Source organism: Mya arenaria, chromosome 5 (assembly GCF_026914265.1).
Source record: "Mya arenaria isolate MELC-2E11 chromosome 5, ASM2691426v1".
NCBI lineage: Eukaryota > Metazoa > Mollusca > Bivalvia > Myida > Myidae > Mya > Mya arenaria.
The window spans coordinates 15818845-15831076 of NC_069126.1; positions in this window are offsets into that span (position 1 = coordinate 15818845).

Genomic DNA, 12232 nt, shown 5'->3' on the forward strand with positions numbered 1-12232 from the left:
TTGAAATAATGCTTAAATTGCAACTGTGGTCCCAGATTCCATAACCTTTGTTTAAGTTGACGATGGCTCTTTTCGTGGTTTCATTTCAGTTCGAAATTTTTGGTACCCGGGCGAAATTTTGGCAAATCGATTTGTCATCCAAGAATTTAGTCAACATGCCATACAGGGAACGCTTATATTTAATCGTTTAACTATCTAATGCATAATGCTGCCTCGATGTTTGTGCGCTGTACGATTCGTGTTTGCTAGGACTGAGGATTAGATATGATTCATCCATAACTGAAGATGCTATTTATACTAGGTCCATTATTTAATTATTTGGTTGTATTCAAAGGCAATATTAGAACAATATATTTACAATGTTCCCCTCGTATATCGTTAAATGTTAACAGTAAAAACTGGGAAAACAGTAAGGGAAAGAAAGCGAACAAGAATCCATTGGACAACACTGAAGGAGTTGTCCTTGAATTTATCTTGTGAGTACAAAACAAGCAATGCGCCAAACTTATCTCACCCAAGAGTGGTAACATATTTGTACAATAACTATGTTTTGGAAGTGTCTATTTTAGGTGTTTCTAAACGATGCCGGTGTTTTGCTGTTATCAAAATTATGTCAACAATAAACAAATATTTGAAAGCATTGCCAATTGTTAATAGAAACGTCTAAGGAAAGCCACCAGTATGGCTTTTATCACCCACATTGATTGCGTAATTTTAACTTTTAAAACATAACATTAAAGCTACTATTGACCTGTTTCGGTGTTGATGTTGTTATGAATCCTTTTTTCAGTATATTTGTATAATAACTATGTTTTGGTAGTGTCTATGATGTTATCAAGATTGTGTAAACAACAAACTAATATTTGAAGGCATTGCGAATTGTTAATAGAAACGTCTAAGAAAAGTCTTTTGTTTTTACTTTTAAAACAAGACAATAAAGCTACTACAAACTCGTTTCTGTGTTCATGTGTTTACATCATTCTATCTGAAGTTTATTTCAATAAACGATCGAGACATAAAACATAGGATTGAAAAAATATGTTTGCATAGTAAATATTTTTAACGGATACTTTATAATTACGTGCTCATTTATAAAGCGCTGGTCCTTTATACATTGATTTTATTGTACGATGTTAAGTGGGATCTATGCGATCTAAAGCTTAATACCACTTTTTCATAATTTACCCGGTGTGTATCAATATCAGAAAATGTTTGATAAAACCATTTTATATTAGAAACCCAAGTATGTACAACTTTATTGAACAAATGGAATCGCAAAACATCGCCATAACAAGAAACCTAAGTAAATTTATAAACCAAGCATTTGTTCCAAGGAATTCAATAATAAATAATATGATTTAGATTGTAATAGATGATATTAGCCTTCCAAATCCGTATGATCCTGCTATCTCAGATATGAACCATTTACGTTTTGATTTCGATATTTTTAAGACATTTTTCTTCTCTGTTTGTTTTTCTCTATATTTTATTTCTTGTATTATACAATGAATCATTGTGATCACATTATTATTATTTTTTGTCAAGAAACTGTTACTAACATGTTAAACAATGATGTTTGTCTGTCTGTCTGTGTCTGTCTGTCTGTCTGTCTGTCTGTCTGTCTTTGCCAATGCACAGAACATTGCAGTGTAAAACAAAAAAAAAGATCAAATTAAATCATAATTCTTAGAGTACCTGAATAGTACGTTACATGTAAGTTAACTTTATTTTTAAGTTCCTGATTGCTCGTAAGCTCTCGTAAGGTAAAATGTGAACCTCGCTCTAAGTGCGCTGTCAGCCTATATAAGATAAACTCTAACCAAGGATATTTCAAAATATTTAAACGTAAACTTCCCAAATGTCATTGAAGTTCTATATTTAAAAATGTACTTTCCTAAAGATAAAGTTTGAAGGTTATATATAGATATGTTTCATAAGCTGATGAGTACTGTACTGACCCAAATCTTATGGAGGCTTTGCATTATAATGTATCTAAGATAAATCCAAAGAAAAAAATCGGCGAATATAACTTCACATTCAAGGACGTGTTTATTTTTACCCTTTTTAAACTTGTCAAAGATATAGATAAACTATTAATTCGTGAACTTGGATAACATAAAATAGAGATGACTAGGCCCATTAAAATAGCATAAACCAACGTATGATTTATTAATGAGAATTTATTTACTAGGAAATCGTAATATATATTTTTTTATTTCGAACCTTAGATTGTTTGGGGGGTTTTAATGCGCAATAGTCCAGACGCTGTTACTGCAATTCAAATAAATTATGGTGTGTTTTGTATTGATGTGCATTCGTTTGCAATAGCTTACTGCGTCATGTTAATTGGATGTTGGTTTAAATGATAGGTTTGGAATGTTTTACATAATAAATTAATGCAAATCATTTCAAATAACTGAAACCACTATATTCATATTTTGCAAGGATTCATTGAGTACACATACATGAGATACGCCTCGAAGGGAGAGAAAAGACCATGTTTTAACAGCATATATGAACATGCTCGCAAGTAGGAAATCATGGCATTTAATGAACATGTATGCATAAACGTCAAATAACGTTGTGCATTGAAATAAAAACAAACTTAATAGCAACTTTATTTTTACCAACAATATTGTCAAACATTCAACTTCCTCTTTCAATTTGTTCGATATATATGAATGGAAACAAATCGGTAACATACGTAGTCCGAAGTTAATAGGTGTTTTTGAATCGGTTTTCGAACACCAATAGTGTACTTTCCAAATTTTGTTTTGTTTCAAAATGTATTAAGAAAACGAGCTTTGTACTTTCTAATTTAGCTACTGTTAATTAACTTCAGCTCGATTGTATAGACAACATTTCAACTTTTTTGTCAAGTAATACTGCTGCCACTTTAATTGCAAATATAAAACATAATGGCCAAAATATACCCTTCATGGATTGCTATCAAGAAGCAGCTAAAGGTCAGAAACTACTTAAGGAATTTCCTGTATGTTCTATAGACAATTGACCAATTTGCACTCGGAATAGCACTGATTTCTAGTGCTTCAGGACCCCCAACACCATATGTGGCAAGATAGTTCCACATGTGTAAACATAAATACAAGGTTAGAAAAAATGTTTCTGAAATTGGTTTAAGGTAGCCACTGTGTATTCGGTAAAGTGACAAAATCCGGAGTAGGAGTACAAACAATGCGGTGAAAATGTTAACAAAAGTAGACCAAGTAGAACCAGCATGTTCAGCCTGTTTTTGAAATCACAAACCATTCAGTTTTAAAAGCTATAAAGATGGATGTGAATGTTCTGAGATGGTATAACCATGCTTTGATTCACTGGCATGAGTTATTAAAAAAAAATAGCCATAAACCAAAGTGTAGGCACTTCCGAATTGGTGTTATTTGCCCTAAAATCCTCGCTTATAGTTTCGATGCTTCAGTTTTATGTTTAGATACTGAATAAAACGTATTAACATTACAATGGGATATAAATGATGTGAGTTTCTGCATGTTATTCAATATTTATTAAGTATGTCAGTGTTCAATGGACAACATAGTAAAAAGTGATATTCAGATTCACGAACATTGTGGTTATATAGTTTACTTTTACGATCATGTCTGACAACACCATCATATCCAGTAAAACAGTAAAAACAGTCAGTTTATTATCTTAATTTAGAAAGCTCATTTCTACATTTATCGATAGGAATTCAATTAATATAGTGTCCGTAATTTGATCATTTTTATTTTTTAAACAATTTATAACTATAGAACCTTTCAGAGGGATTTAATGTTAAATCATTCCACTAATGTACATATAGGCCTCTAAGACTTTCATATATAATATATATACAGTCCAGGGCTTGAACACCAAGGATAAATAAATCAGTTACAGTGATATCGCTGTTTGTTTGTTGGTGTTTCGCTCTCTTTATGGCTACTTTCGACTCGAAATCATGAATAAAAGAAGTTGTAAAATGTTTTCTGAAATCCAAATTCACACCATGTCAATCCTTCATGAGCTATAAGTGATCAATGCTCTGGTCAATGTCCTTATTACGGTGAGAATCCAATGACCGTTAATGTCAAAACAATACCAACTTTATACACATGCGTGGATTGATAAGTGACTCAATCGTCAAATTAGATATGTCAATGTTCTGGGGTATGATGACTCTTTTTTTGTCCAATGTGTATAAGAATCATAAAATTACTCCTTATATAACTATTGTGAACATGGATGTTGTGATTGCAATTGTACATAACTTATATGCTCGTAATAGCATGGACATTAAATGATATGCCTTAAACAAGAATGAGTATTTAATTGTTTAGTTCATTCCATTAGACGTTAAGAATGCCTAAGGTTCACGATAATAGGGTCACCCAGCAGAGTCATTCTACGAGTCTTCTTGTAAGTTATTTCTTTATCGGTTTCGAATTTGAAAGTTTCCAGCTCTTCATTTTGCTTAATTTAGTAATTGTATAATGGTACACAGCCATTCAATTAAGACAGTTGAAATAGCGGACAATAGGGTAGATTTGCTAATAAAGCTAGAAACGACACGATCTACTTTACATTCATTATAAACCAACAACTCCCACGATTTTCATCAACAGAACTTACGGTATAATGCCACCTCCGCATCTCACGAGAAAAGCATTTGAGATGCAGCTTTTCTCGGAGATTCAAGAGTAAGGCAACAGGCGAAATGCCTGACGTCGCTATCACGTCTTTAATGATCGAATATAATACCAGGCTGACAGCTTTTCCATTAAAATCCTCCTATGATAACTGTGTCGACGCAGCACTGGAGGTGTACGAGGATAATTTGGTAGAAGAAGCGATAATGGCAGAGGCTTCTGTCTAATGCTCAAAACTGATAGACTGGCCTTTCCCAAGAAAGCATCTCGTCACTATGTATATGTAAGAGTTCATTTTGGCGATCTACAGAAAAAGGAGCGAGCGAAGCAAAGCCACAGGCCGAAAAAGCCCGCACAACGCACAAAAAGAAACATTATAAATCGACATACAAGCACGAGTCATGTTGGTACTTTTATCTTGTTAGTATTAGTCTGTCAGCATGGTGCTTCATTTTGTGAGAATCAACCAACGCCTATACTGCCAATACTCGTACTACTCAAGGTCAGATTGCGCCTCTGTTGGGACCACCCACACATGGACTGTGCTTCTCTCATGCACGGATTTTCGGGCTTTTAGAAATAATTCACAATTGTCATAAACAGAATCCAATCTAGTTACCTTTTGGGTTATTCAATTGAGTCTCATGTTCACCGTCGCCTCTCCGATGACTACTGGTTGCATGTGAAAATTGTCATGTAATTAAACATATTCCTATGGCAATATTTTATTATTTTATTGGATCATACTCCTGTGGTATTTCAATTTTCCTGGTGTTGGAGGGTCCCGGAGGGCAACTTAAGTCAGTTGTCTACATAAATGACTGCCCTGAAGTAATAATATGTCACATGACGTCTGCGACAATGAGCTATTCATTCTTTTCAAGATATAATTTGCCCTTCAAGCAGATTTACATGTGACGCCCCCTTTAATTTTTCAAATTTTATTTTAAGTACGAGTTTTAATATATAAATTACCCCATAATGCAGCGTTTTTACACGAAGGTATTTCGAATTGCTGTGTTATTGAAGAATAAACTGTTTCAACATTACACAAATCAATGAAGGGGGGGGGGGAGGGGGCGTGCAAAGAATTTTAAGTGTTGTTGTTTGTTTACACTTATAAACTATTCAATATTATAAATGTATACCAATAATGACTGAATGGAGATTTTCGCTACTAATGGCGGTTGCAATCTGCTTAATGGATACTTTTCGAAATGATGATTAAAAGTCAAATCTGTCCGGCAAAGACGTGACCCCGAACACTGGAGTCGGTTGCTATTAGTTTTAATAGTACTAGTTCTATTTAATATACACCTAATTTTATAAGCTCGTACGTTTTCAAAGGAAAACAATCGGGGCATATTGTAAGCATTGGTTTCGTCCACATGGTCGTCGCCGTAGTGCATATACTTCAACATCGGTCATAACTCAAACACTGTTGAAGGCAGTCGAATAAAACTTGGCATACGCTTTGCTAGAGACTTAACACGCAAGTACTGCAATGCACATACCGTTGGTTTCAAACGCTCTTGTGAAGAGTGTTATTGCCTGTGATATGTTTGATGTGATTGATCTGTTACGGGGATTGTGGGAGGGGGGGGGGGGGGGAATGATTCTACTATATATGTAGATTAAAATATTTGCACATCAAAAGTGTTTATGCTAGAGTGATAATATTTTAACATGTTCCAGATGTTTCCAAGCAACCTCGACTACTGGTAGAAGTGATGTTTGAGGTGATTGATCTATTACGGGGATTGGGGGAGGAAATGATTCTAATATATATGTAGAGTAACATATTTGCACATCAAAAGTGTTAATGCTAGAGTGATAATATTTCAACATGTTCCAGATGTTTCCAAGCAACCTCGACTACTGGTAGAAGTGATGTACGGGGATTGGGGGAGGACACAAGAATACCGTATATGTTGATATAGTTGCACCTCAAAAGTGGTAATGCTAAGATGATAATTTTTCAATATGTTTTGTGTTTTGCCAGGGGACATCGACTCAGGTAGGATTGATTTATTGCCAGGGGACATCGACCCAAGAAGGAGTGATGTTTAGAGTACGGTGTGGGTGCAAACAAGAGAATACATGGAAGAAGACATTGACTTTGAAATCAAACTCTAGAAACGTAAGCAACATGTTTTATTAATTAAATTGAAATGTTGTTACAAATCAAGTAAGTTTTTGTGTAATTAAATTCATATCATATTTCATTTTTTTTTTGTATGGATTTTAAAGAATTTTTCAGTTTTGAGTTCAGTTCATCTATACAAATTCAGATTTTAATAACCTTTATGTATTTTTTGCATTCGTCTTTCATGATGTATTTAAGTTAATCTGCTTTAGAAAGAAAAGAAGTAGGTATTGTCAACGCCTTGAAGTCGTTGTCCTTAGCGTCGACATTGTGCTATTACATTCAACACCATTGGCCGTAACTCAAATACCGTCAAAGATATTAAAATGCAGTTCATTGAGTTCATGTTGCAAGGATGATAATATGAAATGCAATATGGAGTTCATGTTGCTATATAAATACACGAACATATGTTGCATATAACACTTGTTTTATTAATTGTCGAGTTGTGTCACTCATTCGACTGAATAACAGACAGACGTGCATTGACGTTCCCTCAAGGCGTTCTTGTTTTAAGTAGGTAACTTCTAACTATCCAATTTATAATAATACACGCTTCTACAGTTTTTAATTTTTAAAATGCAATAATAACTTTTTTTTAATTACACTTCCATAGTTTAGTTGTACTGCAGTATAGTTTTTATGCTGCTTTGTGGCACACATATTTCGAGTTGTATATTCCCCCAGGTAATGTATTTTTTAGGAAAACATTGTGTACGAAATGCTAAAAGTCTAAAAGAAAATGGAATGCACGATGGCCATATCTGATGTACAACGTTGTGGCCTAACAGTAAGACACATATCGATATAGTTTTATCACAAATCTGCAAATATATGTCACGTAATCGTTTGTATCTGATAGTCAAATCAACAAGAAATACCAGATTAAAAGGAGTGACGTACTATCTGCACCTTGCTATGCTCCAAGATTATCCATTGTTTCTATTAATCCAAACAACTTGTGTCACCATTATCATATTTATAAGAACTGATCAAAACATGGTATAATTTATTATCATTTATAAGTTTATTCACTGATATCATTCTTAACGCAGTGTGTGTATACCACGTGAAATATTACGTCATAAATGCTACGTCGGAAGGATATATTTTGCATAAAATGAAGACTTTAAACAAAGATAACTTTACTATTTATTCACCATTTTAAATCAAACATGGCGTTGTCTACACCGCTTACATAACCCAGCCGTCGGTCGTTAACTAGAGTTTGGTTGAGAGTTTAGTTTCTTAAAACACTTTGACAAACCGTTTCACAAAACCGCCGCCTGACGGAGCACTGTCAAAACATTATTTTGGAAATAGGTTTGTCGAAGTATTTGATGAAACTTATCACCTTATCCAACCCCGACAACAAAAAAGAAGCGGCATAGACGGCCGTTTCATTTAAAATGGCGGAGACAAAGAAAGTTATCTTTGTTTTAAGTCATCATTTGAAGCTAAATGTTGCCTTCCGATGTAGTATTTATGACCTAATTTATAACGTGGTAAACACACACTGATCCAAGTTTCTGTTAGTGGACCTAAATATAACCCCTGATATGTTTCACAGGATCCTCATGTATACTAAGATCCATATATCTACATGTTACTGAGTAAAACTTGTTATTTTTTCTATATCTAATATCGATGACAAAGACCTTGACCCCACTGACCCCAAGCAATCCGAAAGTACAACTTGATATGAGTTTGCTACAGACCAAGTTTCATTGATATAAAAGCTTGCAGACCATAAACAGCTACAGTGGCCTTCATCCGACTGACACCAAAAGCAATCGCATGATATGTATTATTATAAGCTTTCGGCGCAAATGTATCATTGTACATCAATTTTATCTCAAGTTCTTGAGAAGAAACCATTTTAGATTTTTAGTCACAGCTACCTTGACCTTGACCCCACCAACTCTTAAAAACAATCTCAGGGTATGTCTTTACATCATATTCCTTTACAAATGTGTCATCACTACACATAAAGTACATCTAAATAGTCTAAAAGTCAAACTAGCGGAAGACATTTTTTTATTATTTTAACAGTGACGTTGACTCTAGGGACCCCAGAAGCAACCCCAATGTGTGTTTTACATAGTGTTCCAATACAACATATTCCATAACTAAACATCAATTACTTCAAGTTATAGAGCGGAAACCATACGTCTATCTTAATGACAGCAACCTTGACCTATATACCACTGACCCTAAATACAATGCAAATGTCTTTATATTACCATGCTCTATACATAGTTTCAACATTCTAATTTATACCTTACTGAAGTTATTGGGCAAAAAACATTATTTTAGTGTTAGCTGCAGCTACCTTGAACCCACAATCCCTGAAGCAATATCAAACTACGTCTTCATATAAGCTACCAACGCACCAAGTTTCATCAATATCCATTGATACTAATTAAATTTGTTGAGCGGAAACAATGTTTCTATTTTAGTACGTTTATCTTAACCATACCGTCTTAGAATTTAGAAGCAGCAACCTTGACCCCAGGTTGTGTCTGTTAGGCCTTAGCCATGTGTCGTTAAATTGTATAGAATAATTATATTCAAAACATCAATAGTTCTTGTATACGAATGTATAAGTGCGATGCAGATGTTTTATGATTTAACAATTGCATTTTGTTTTTGTTTGTTTATGTTTCTTCATAGAAGGCCACATTGTAAATATGATGTTGTTATCGTTGAACCTGTAATTATGTCATAATGTGTATATTCCTTCTCTAAATAAAGTTCTTTCAGTACTATTTTGTAGAAACGATGCCATTTCTACGGAATCCTATTAGGCACGTAGTTAGCCCATATCTCCCCTCATTATTTGCCTAAGAAAAATAAAACGGCGACATTTGTTTTCTATTTTCTTTCCAATTTGCAGTACTTCGTGTGGGAAAACTATTGTTTTCATTTGAAATTCGATAAAGAAAGTTGAGAGATTTGATATTTATCTCTTCACATCTTTGATAATAAGTCTGTCTGGAGAAAAAAACGCGATATTTATTGTTGCATAGGTGCATTTCTTTTCATTGACTACCTTAGGTTTTTACTATATTAAGTACTGTACAAATTCACTTTTTTTGTTCTTGGACATTTTCAAAAGGCAAGGGGCGGGATCGCGATGTTTCGCGATATTTCTCATGTTACTAAAATAATCAAGTGAATAGCTTTCGAGGATGACATTCTGAAATTGATCTTTTAAACGTTTTTGTATAAAATCAAATTAAAATATATCAGTAACATCGAGAGAGAATCGAGCCAGTTACAGGAGCTGAATAAGCACACAATTGTTCGTCAAGTGTTACAAATGTCCTTCTTGGTATGAAACATGTCTTCCTATCTTTTTAGGTGTGTTCGGTGTAAATCGTTCTCTTATGGTTCTGGTCCAAAGATCTAGTTTCACTTTGAATTGTTTTCTTAAACGCATACCAAATATAACTTTTCCAAAACCTGCCATATTTTAATTATAACTGCTATTTTTGCAATCTTAATAGGCTATGCAATGTAGACCGAAGAAATGATCAAATAAAACAGAGGCAAATAATTAAATAAAAATGAAGTAACAATCAATAAATCTGTAGCACTTATTTCTAACTCAACAAGAATGGTTTCTATGAATGTAAATAAACGCACAGCTGAGCAATAGCTTAGCACCGGGTATTCGATTGCTTTGTATCTAATAACAACATTTCAAACAACTGCTTTGTTGATAAACACGTTGCTCACGCTGTGGGGAAGGCGTTCCAGAATCTATGTATGACATATCTCCTAAGCCGCGCCCATTTTCAATATGACTGGAGATGAAAAGAACGGCTTACCGAACCACCATTCCTGACGCACAAATAGTTGAAATAATTATAATCGAAATTCAAATATTTACTAATCCAATTAAGCAAACTATGGTTTTATTATTTGCCATTCGCTCCTACAAGTATGAAATCAATTGAACTCAGCATTCCGCGGTATGACTAGGTGCCCTTTAAAAGGCGATGTTAATTTTATACAATGTAAAAGTGAAATTATCTGTGCGTATACAATTTAAACATTTTTTATAAAGTACGATGAGGATGCAAAATCCTTCTATTGAGTAAAGGTACTATGACTTAAGTAAATGCAAATAATGCTTGGTACTCATATGTCTTAAGTAAATGCAAATAATGCTTATTAATTTCAACAGAAATACAAGTATGTGGATAAAACAGAAGTTAAGTCGATTGTTTCGTTAGGCGGTGGCTTATGGGTCGTCTTCGTTTTGCCATTTAAAATGGGGTCGTATGTTTACGTACTCGATGTTCACTTTTAAGACTTAACTGCTCTGGAAGTTACATGGATAAACGTGTGATCAAAGAGTGAAACTGAAATTGGCATTGTCATTAATTCATCATGGGAAACAAGGTTTTGCAGAGAAACTTGCTATGACAAAAATACAATGAAACTACAGGGGCAAGCCGAGTAGCAAAACATCGAGAGGATGGCACTGACTGACGATGACGACGGCAATGATGACGACGATGATGATGATAACGACGAAGCCATTTATGAAAATGATGATGATGGTGATGATGATGGTGGTGGTTGTGGTGGTAATGACGATGATGATGATGGTGATGATGATGATGATGGTGGTGGTTGTGTTGGTAATGACGATGATGATGATGATGATGATAATGATGATGGTGGTTGTGGTGGTAATGACGATGATGATGATGATGATGGTGGTTGTGGTGGTAATGACGACGATGATGATGATGATGATGATGGTGGTGGTGGTGTTGTGTTGGTAATGATGATGATGATGGTGGTGGTGGTTGTGGTGGTAATGACGATGATGATGATGATGATGATGATGATGATGGTGGTGGTGGTGGTTGTGGTGGTAATGATGATGATGGTAACGAATGTCCCGTTTAAATGCACAAAGCTAAGGCTTAAAAATGCTTTTTGCTTTGATAATTTTAATATACAACATTTCCCTTGGAAACACGATATTAAATGGAAAAGCTACGGGCGGATCTATTGTATTCGAAAGGAACTCAAGTATCTTCAATATTTAACAAGTATCCTAATTTGAAGATAGAAAAAGAAATAGAGGCTTAATCCTGTTGACAAGCCGTATCATAGCCATTCAGACAAGGCCCATAACCAGTTTACCAGTGCATGTGCAGATTTGACTGATTCTCCAAATGAGCAGTGATAAAGTCAATACCTAACTACGGTACAAGTTTGATAAACATCGGGTTATAAATGGAGTAATCAAAACTCTTTAACAAAAGCAAGGCAGAAAACAAACTGCACTCTCTGAGTACTGGTTGTCTCTCTTAGAATGTAATGTTCACGTCCTTGATCCAAGGTAAGGGAGTGTATTACAAAAGGACTGCACTATTTCAGTACAGGTTATCATTCTTAGACTATAATTTTCACTTTGCTA